Source organism: Natrix helvetica (assembly GCF_964273705.1).
Source record: "Natrix helvetica genome assembly, chromosome: 4".
NCBI classification, from domain to species: Eukaryota; Metazoa; Chordata; class Lepidosauria; order Squamata; family Natricidae; genus Natrix; species Natrix helvetica.
This window is the reverse complement of record NC_138550.1, coordinates 144,685,325-144,694,162: the sequence shown is the minus strand read 5'-3', so window position 1 is coordinate 144,694,162 and position 8,838 is coordinate 144,685,325. Positions and strand designations below refer to the sequence as shown.

Below are 8,838 nucleotides of genomic sequence, written 5' to 3'. Positions count from 1 at the left end.
AGGGGTCAAGGGCAGTAGAATGACAGAATAACAGATTTGGAAGGGGCCTTAGAGGTCTCCTAGTCCAACCCCCTGCTCAAGCAGGAGACCCTCTGCTATTCCAGACAAATGACTATTTGATCTCTTCTATGTTCTACATTCCACAGAAGTTAAAAACCTCCAATGATGGAGCACTCAGAACTTTCCACCTGTAGAAACTGTTCCTGTGATTGTCTGAAGGATTTGCACTCTTGATATATACATGTTAGAAAAAGATGTGGGGCTAGAGGATTCCCAATCCATGCACACAGATCTTTTACAACATTTTTGCATCCTTATGTTGATACAAAATGGTATCTAACAATAAATAGAAGCTGGACAGTGACATTTCTGAGATGCTGTATGTGCCACTTTCCTGCACTGAATTGAGCAGGTGGACTAAATAATTTCCAAGATCCTTTCCACTACTAAATTTCCATAACTACATGATTATGGATTTTTAATTCTGCTTTTAGTTATGTTACTGTTATGCTTGGTTCTACAATTTTAGTTTTGTGAGAGTAGGGTGATCTTGGACCTTTAAGGAGAACTTTAAAAATCCAATCAATCCATCTGTTAATATTGAACTGAGATGCTGAATTTATTATACAGTACTGTAAAAAGGAGTAATTTTTTTCAGGATCACAGAACTGAGATGCTCTGGTTTCCAAACTGAGACTTCCAAGCTCTTGTTGGCAGGAATTACTTTATCAAAAATGCATACCTTTCTCATGCTAAAAAAAATGTTTATGTTGCAAATCACTGAATCAGGACAGAGCAGCTGACTTTAAGGATCTGATCACATTAAAATGTGATCCACATTATAACCTTTATCTTGAATCTAATCCAAAATTCTCATTCCGAATATGTCTTGTAAATCCATCATTCACCTCATAAATATAATCCATTTGCTTAAAATTGTTCTTTTCCCCCCTGTGGAGTACTTGGTATTCCTTGAGCTTAGAATGTCTTTTACTCAATACATGAACTATATTTCTCACTTTTGAAGTACTAAACAATGAGAAAAAACAAAGTTTGTTATAAAAACTAACAAAAATAAACTAAGGTTTGTTTTCAGAACTAGTTTGGTCTAGTGCAGAGGTCTTCCAACTTGGCAACTTTAAGATTTGTGGACTTCAACTGCCAGCTATGTTGGCTGGAGAATTCTGGGAGTTGAAGTCCACAAGTCTTAAAGTTGCCAAGTTTGGGGACCCCTGTTCTAGTGGTTAAGGCACCAGGCTATATAAAGTGTTCTATTCCTCAGGTGTTCTAGTCCTGCCTTAGCCATGAAAGCAAGCTGGGTAATCTTGGGCCAGTCACTCTCTTTCAAAGGTATGTTGGATTCGTTCATTATTTGTAAAAAAAATATAATAAAGGTGAGATGCAAATCAATCAATCAATAAAGCAGTTTAATTTCAAGAGAAAATGAATATGTTAATAGGAAAGGAGGTATTTTACACTTGTTTTTAATCTAGGAGGTACATCATGCAAACCAACCTAGATATAGTTGCTTGCTGCCTTACTGGGCCTCAGTAGGCTCAGACTTGAAAATGCACACTGGGCTAAATATACATTCTGAAGACCTTTCCTTTCCGGAAATGAAAGTGGATTCTGGGCTAACTCTGACCTATACTGTTGAGAACATAAAGCAGTCCTCAACATACAACCATAATGGAATCTGTTATGATGGAATGCACAGGTACAGTATAGGTGGTACCTTGCTCAGTAGTAGTAACTGTAAAAGGGATCTTGGAGTACTAGTGGATAACCATTTAAATATGAGCCAGCAGTGTGCAGCAGCTGCCAAAAAAGCCAACACAATTCTAGGCTGCATCAACAGAGGGATAGAATCAAGATCACGTGAAGTGTTAATACCACTTTATAATGCCTTGGTAAGGCCACACTTGGAATACTGCATTCAGTTTTGGTCACCACGATGTAAAAAAGATGTGGAGACTCTAGAAAGAGTGCAGAGAAGAGCAACAAAGATGATTAGGGGACTGGAGACTAAAACATATGAAGAACGGTTGCAGGAACTGGGTATGTTTAGCTTAAGAGAAAGAAGGACTAGGGGAGACATGATAGCAGTGTTCCAATATCTCAGGGGTTGCCACAAAGAAGAGGGAGTCATACTATTCTCCAAGGCACCTGAGGGTAGAACAAGAAGCAATGGATGGAAACTAATCAAGGAGAGAAGCAACTTAGAACTGAGGAGAAATTTCCTGACAGTTAGAACAATTAATCAGTGGAACAGCTTGCCTCCAGAAGTTGTGAACGCTCCAACACTGGAAGCCTTTAAGAAGATGTTGGATAGCCATTTGTCTGAAACGGTATAGGGTTTCCTGCCTAGGCAGGGGGTTGGACTAGAAGACCTCCAAGGTCCCTTCCAACTCTGCTATTGTATTGTATTATTATTGATCACAAATCATGTCATAAAATGGATCTATCATATGATCAACTTACTTTTAGGATTTCTTTTGTGGCGGTTGTTGAAGTTTTGCTGAAAATTGGAAGTAAGTACATCCTCAAACCCAGGGGTGGGTTTTGCTACCACTACTGCTGGTTTGCACAAGGATGCACCGCACAACAAAAACTGCTCTGCACATGCGCAGAAGGGAAAAACAAGATGGCAGTGCCTATGGCACCCCCGAGAGAACTGGTTCAGGGGCATGGCAGGCCTGGGTCACTGTCAGTTGCAGTGACCCAGGCCGCTAAGTTATTACTGGTTCGGCCAAACCGGTCTGAACCGGTAGGGACCCACCTCTGCTCAAACCCCCATAATTTTAACTTTGAACTGTCTATTGTTGACCTCACCCCATTCCTAAGAGGTCAGTAGGGGGGTACATGAGCAACTCAGTATGCCTAATGTCCCTGTCTTACTGTCTCCACTTATTTGTACCCATTTCCTGTGTTCTTATTCATGTTTATTCTTTCCTGTTATCTTGTACATGAGTGACAAACTAAATAAATAAATAAAACCATAATAAAACAAGGTCATGTGACCATGGGACACTACAAGCAGCCATAACTGAATCCACGGTCCACCCAAAATTCAGTTATTTGACCCCAGAGAGCATCCCACTGTCATAATTTTGATTTAGAGTCCTAAGTAGTCTGAAGGTACAGTAGGTCCCTTGTAATTTTGAATGGTCACTAAACCACCAGTTATAAGTCAAGGACTTCCGGTATATCATAGCTTCAGTTGTTGATTATCTTACTTTATGATTTCATCTTGGAAACAATCAGGACAGAACTCCACAACTTCTTTCTCCACACTCAGGAGAACGTGCAGCTTTTTTTTTTTAGCGCAGCTGTCGTGAATGTGTCTGGGAATGGTTTTCAAAGCCAAGGATTAAGCCACTGATGACACAGCCTGGAGGTGAAATCAAGACTTTCTTGAACTGTCTTCCGCTGAGGGAAAGAATGGCTTTTTTCTCCTGCTTGATCAAGATACATTTATGGCCAATGGAGCACTTTCCTGATCTATGCTGGGCTTCATTTGGCATCCATTTTGACTCCACTGGGGGAAGATAATATTAAAAACTAGAAAAGGAAAAAGGAAGAAAGAAAGAAAAAAAACTCCAATCAGCATTACCAAATGGGAGCCTTCTCCTTCATCTTTGTAATTCCGACATATGGTGTATGTTAAAGAATAGAGCCGTGTTGGTAAACACACCCATGGCAGCCTTTCGAAGGAACTGGTGCCAATCACCAGCAGAACAATAGAGCTCTGAGGCTGAAATTGGCCATGAAGTGTGATATGCCATGCAAAGGCACATGCCTTTGTTTTTCCAAGTGTGTTCATGTTTCCATATGCAGTTTACTAAAACACAGAGCGTCTCCGCAGAGCTGGAAGCGGCTGTCATCTGGCACGAGTCTTGTACCAAACAGAGCATCAGGCTGGGAAAAGAGGAAGCTTGAGAACGATGATGATGTTTCTCCACTTCCTCGCCTGGTATTCTCTCTAAGACAATAATAACTAATATTCTGTCCCTCCATCAAAGGGTTTTCAAGGCTTCCTTTGGAGAGGAGAATCCCTCCATGTCTATGGGGCCACCTCCTGTTTTGATTGTGAGAGGCTGCAGGACCACGCAAAGCAATAGGCCAGTTTGGTCTGGTGGTTAACCAACTTGCCCGGTAGGGGATGGACTAATTTACAATGAGTTCTAGTCTCTCCATTCTCTCTTTAGGCATGAAAGCCAGCTGTGTGACTATGGGCTAACCACCAGGAGATGGTGAGTTCTAGTCCCACATTAGAAATGAAAGATGGCTGGGTGACTTTGGGCCAATCACCAGGAGATGGTGAGTTCTAGTCCCACATTAGGAATGAAAGCCGGCTGTATGACTTTGGGCTAACCACCAGGAGATGGTGAGTTCTAGTCCCACATTAGGAATGAAAGCTGGTTGGGTAACTTTGGACCAATCACCAGGAGATGGTGAGTTCTAGTCCCTCCTTCGACATGAGTAGTAAACTGAAGGGGGGAAAAAATCAAACCATTCCCCACGTGTTGTGTGTTGTTGCAAAGAGGACCAGTTCAAATGGAAACACTCCAAAGTGACATCTTTGAAGAGCCAGTTTAAAGCACAGAACAGCAACTTGGGTGGGGGGGAGGGGGGAGTTGAGGAAAATTACAGCAGAAGTTTCTAATCTGTGTGCAGGATTTGCCCTCTCCAAAATAAATGGATCTGGTAGAAAGAACAAAAAATGGATTACACAATATGATTAAAATGTCATTTAATTATTGAATGATTACATATGACTCCTGCTTCTTTATTTCCATGTAGTCTTCTTTCACATTAAAAAATGGCAATTGCAGTTCTAGGAGAGGTTCTTCTGACAACCATAATCTTAACCCTTGTGGCCCAACCTGCGCATCTTATATTTAAGTCCTGATGTGAACAAAAGCTGGATGCAGCCGCAATGCTAGATGTGTCATTAATATTGCAAGTGAAGGATGTCAGCGTCGTGTTGAAAATACGCCCCTCCCTTCATATAACATTTAGTACTTCCAAGGAAATATTCTAAATTAGTCCATCCCTACTGGGCAAGTTGGCTAGATGCAAGGAAAGTATTGGTTTTAATTGAAAGAGAAAACTGAAAACGAACGCTCTTTCATTTTTTAAAATCTTTCCAGAAAGGCAGGAAAACAGCATCCTTGATCACGATGGGACGCTATCACTCAGCCTGTTTTATCTGCTGCATGTATCAACAAGGATTCAGAGACAAGGTCTGAAATGATAAAATTGTGCATGAGATGAAGATGCCACTTGTTTCAGGCGAGTGACTCACTACTTGAAAATTAGTGAGAGGAGCTTAGCAGGTCAGTATCTCTTTGAGTGAGGTCCCCTGCTGATAAAGTCAAGCTGCAGCAGGCAAAATACATGGTCAAGTACTTTCAGCCCAGAGGCTGCTTTCACACATCATGCTCGCATAATGGGGCTTGTCAGTGTGACATGTAAACCTACCTATTACAGCTTAATGTTCTATATGAGCTAGATCAGGGGTCGGCAAACGTAAACACTCAAAGAGCCATTTGGACCCGTTTCCCACAGAAAAGAAAACACTGGGAACCACAAAGGTCCTAACCGGAAGCCCCCTGTTCAGTTCTGGAGTTGACCGGAAGTTCAGTTCCCCCACCATAGAGTCTCCTCCTAGCGCGGCATACTTTTTCCTCTACCTGTCATAAGCGAAAGCCCTATCAATTGGGGAGACAACTGGAAAACCCTCCCCTTGTCATAGAGTCTTCTCCTGGCGCACTGTGCTTCACTCCCCCCACCACCCGGAACTCCTCTCAAAATTATGGCGCTGACCGGTGACGGAGCTGCAGCAGAGGGAGGAAAGAGCCACATGTGGCTCCAGAGCCACAGTTTGCTGACCCCTGAGCTAGACCAATGTGGTTTGCTCAACACATAAAGTAAGTTAATAGCTTGCTATCTGTGTATGGATAGATACACATTGTGGATACCCTCATGTTGATGTATTAATGTATTAATACCACTTTATAAAGTGTTACTTATAATGCCTCGGTAAGGCCACACTTGGAATATTGCATCCAGGTTTGGTCACCCCGATATGAAAAAGATGTTGAAACTCTAGAAAGAGTACAAAGAAGAGCAACAAAGATGATTAGAGGACTGGAGGCTAAAGCATATGAAGAACGGTTGCACAAATTGGGTATATGTACTTTAGCAATAGCAATAGCACTTAGACTTATATACAGCTTCACAGCCCTTTATACCCGTCTCTAAGAGTCAGCATATTGCCTCCAACAATCTGGGTCCTCATTTTACCCACCTCAGAAGGACGGAAGAATGAGTCAACCTTGAGAAGGCTGAGTCAACCTTGATACTTTAATAAAAAGAAGGACTGGGGTGAAATGATAGCATTGTTCCAATATCTAATGGCCTGCCACAAAGAAGAGGCAATCAAACTATTTTCCAAAGCACCTGAAGACAAAACAAGAAACAATGGATGGAAACTAACCAAGCAGAGATGTAACCTAGATCTAAAGAGAAATTTTCTGACAGTGAGAACAATGGAAAAAAAAATGGGGTGTTTCAACCCTGGAGGTTTTCATAAGAAGAGATTGGACAACAATTTGTCTGAAATAATATAGGGTTTCCTGCTTGAGCAGGGGATTGGATTAGAAGACCTCCAAAGTCCCTTCCATCCTTTCCAACTCTGTTGTTCTGTTTTTCTGTTGTTCATGACAGTTGCCGAAGTCATGTAGTTACATTAATTCACACAACATTTAAAGAAGTTCTTCAGATTCAAACTGAACTGAACTTAGAATTAAGGTGCCTTAGCTCATCTATCTGAGTATTATCCACACTGACTGGCAGTGGATGCACAAGGTTACAGAGGAAAACATTGATCAGCCTTGTCAGGTATATCTTGGTTGAGATTTGGATGAGAGACAACTAGGAATGTTGGGAATTCCAAAAAAGATCCTAGAAGAAAGCAGCAGCAACCACTCGCATGTGGTTGCCAAAAATCCTGTGTGGATGAATTCCTCTAGTTATTAAAAGTCAAGTGTGATTTAAAGGTATTTTTCTCTCTAACCATATGGGAAGATCAGGATGGAATCCTCCAACGTGACTTCTTTTGAAAACAGCTCCATTATGCAAGTATCTATTTGGGGGTCCGAGCTACTCCATAGGAAATGAGAGCCCAATTCTGTCTCATCCCCTTGCCGTGATCACAATTCTACTCATCTCCCACCATTCTAGTGGCTACAAAGAGGAAGACACCTAAGCACAATACATGCAAGTTTGTCTCCTGTCTTTCAGCAGGGGAGGAAAAAATCAAATCTTTCCATGACCCCCAATCCAATTGGTAGAAAAGAGACCAATCTTTTAGAAACATTCATTCTAAAGTTCAACTATTTGAGGTACTTGGTGGGGTAAAATCAGTTGTATAATTCAGAGCAGCTAATGTAATGTAACAGCTAATGTGTGAGGACTCAAAATTTCCATGAAACAATGAAACTGAAGAATGGCATAGGACAGGGTTTCTCAACCTTGGTCATTTTAAGATGGGTGGACTTCAACTCCGGCTGGGGAATTCTGGGAGTTGAAGACCACCCATCTTAAAATGGCCAAGGTTGAGAAACACTGGCGTGCAGTGGCATAGGGCAGAGGTGGTATTCAGCAGGTTCTGACCAGTTCTAGAGAACAGGTAGCGGAAATTTTGAGTAGTTCGGAGAACCGGTAAATACCACCTCTGACTGGCCCCGCCCCCATCTATTCTCTGCCTCCCGAGTCCCAGCTGATCGGAAGGGAATGGGGGATTTCGCAGTATCCTTCCTCTAGAGTGTGGTGGGAATGGAGATTTTACAGTATCCTTCCCCTGCCACGCCCACCAAGCCATGCCCACAGAACCGGTAGTAAAAAAAATTGAATCCCACCAGTGCCGTAGGGTATAACTTCCTCATACCTTTTCTATCCAATCAGAATGCATGTAACAGATGCTTATAAGGAAAATAATGTTTATCAGGGATGCTGACATTGCATTGATCAAAGGGTTGGACTAAATAACTTCGAATCCACATTCTTTGTTTCTCTGACTTTAAGTTGTTAACTGCCTGAATATAGAAACTTAAAGAAAAGAAAAGGCCTTCTCCCACAATGTGTATTTGTCAGTGGAATGATCACAGGTACATTTAAACAATGAATTGGTTGGGAATTGAAAAGGTAAGAGAGTGACCTAGACTAAATAGTAAAGGATGCTCAAATAGGTCACCGCCTAGTCCTCAAATTGATCTTGAGCGCTTCTAAAAGCAGCTGGAAATAAACTGCCAAAGACAGATTCTTTCTTTTATTTTGATTGCAAGATGTGCCTTGAGGTTGGATCTCTTTCTCAGAGGGGCCGTTACACTGTTTGCATCTTCTGGCTAAGCTAATAAAATTGAAGGCCATTGGAAAAGTTTCTTGTCGTACAATGTTGTAGCAATTGCCCTAATTGTGTGTGATTCAAGACTGATGTAAATCAGCAATGCCACCTCTCTCTTTCTCTTTTAATCTGTTTCCTTGGCAGTTGTTCAGTCAACTGCTGAGTTTCAAACACGGTTCATTATAACACACTTGGAGTATTTAGGGGTTGCCCCAGAAAAGACAGGACAACAAAGACAAATGTACCTGACAATGTTCCTTATCAGAAAAAGGGGGGAAATAATGCAACAGTGGTGGTGTCCTGATGCTGAAGAGGTTATGGATCTCAGATCACAGAAGGTGCAGCAGAAGACATCTTTTGGTCTCATTGCTCCAGCCCTGCTTATAATACAAGTTGCCCTTCCTCCAGAGAAACATTCAGGATTCAGT

The 8,838-nt window shown here is 41.7% G+C and overlaps 1 protein-coding gene across 1 annotated transcript in view; it reads right to left on the bottom strand.

The window, feature by feature from the left end:
- Positions 1-213: 213 nt before the first annotated feature.
- The window catches only part of MATN2 (matrilin 2), a 205,077-nt gene continuing 196,452 nt past the window's right edge, over positions 214-8,838 (bottom strand). Inside the window, exon 17 of the transcript XR_014175310.1 lies at positions 214-226. The gene's annotated coding sequence lies outside the window, so the exon portion shown is untranslated. The remainder of the gene's footprint in view (positions 227-8,838) is intronic.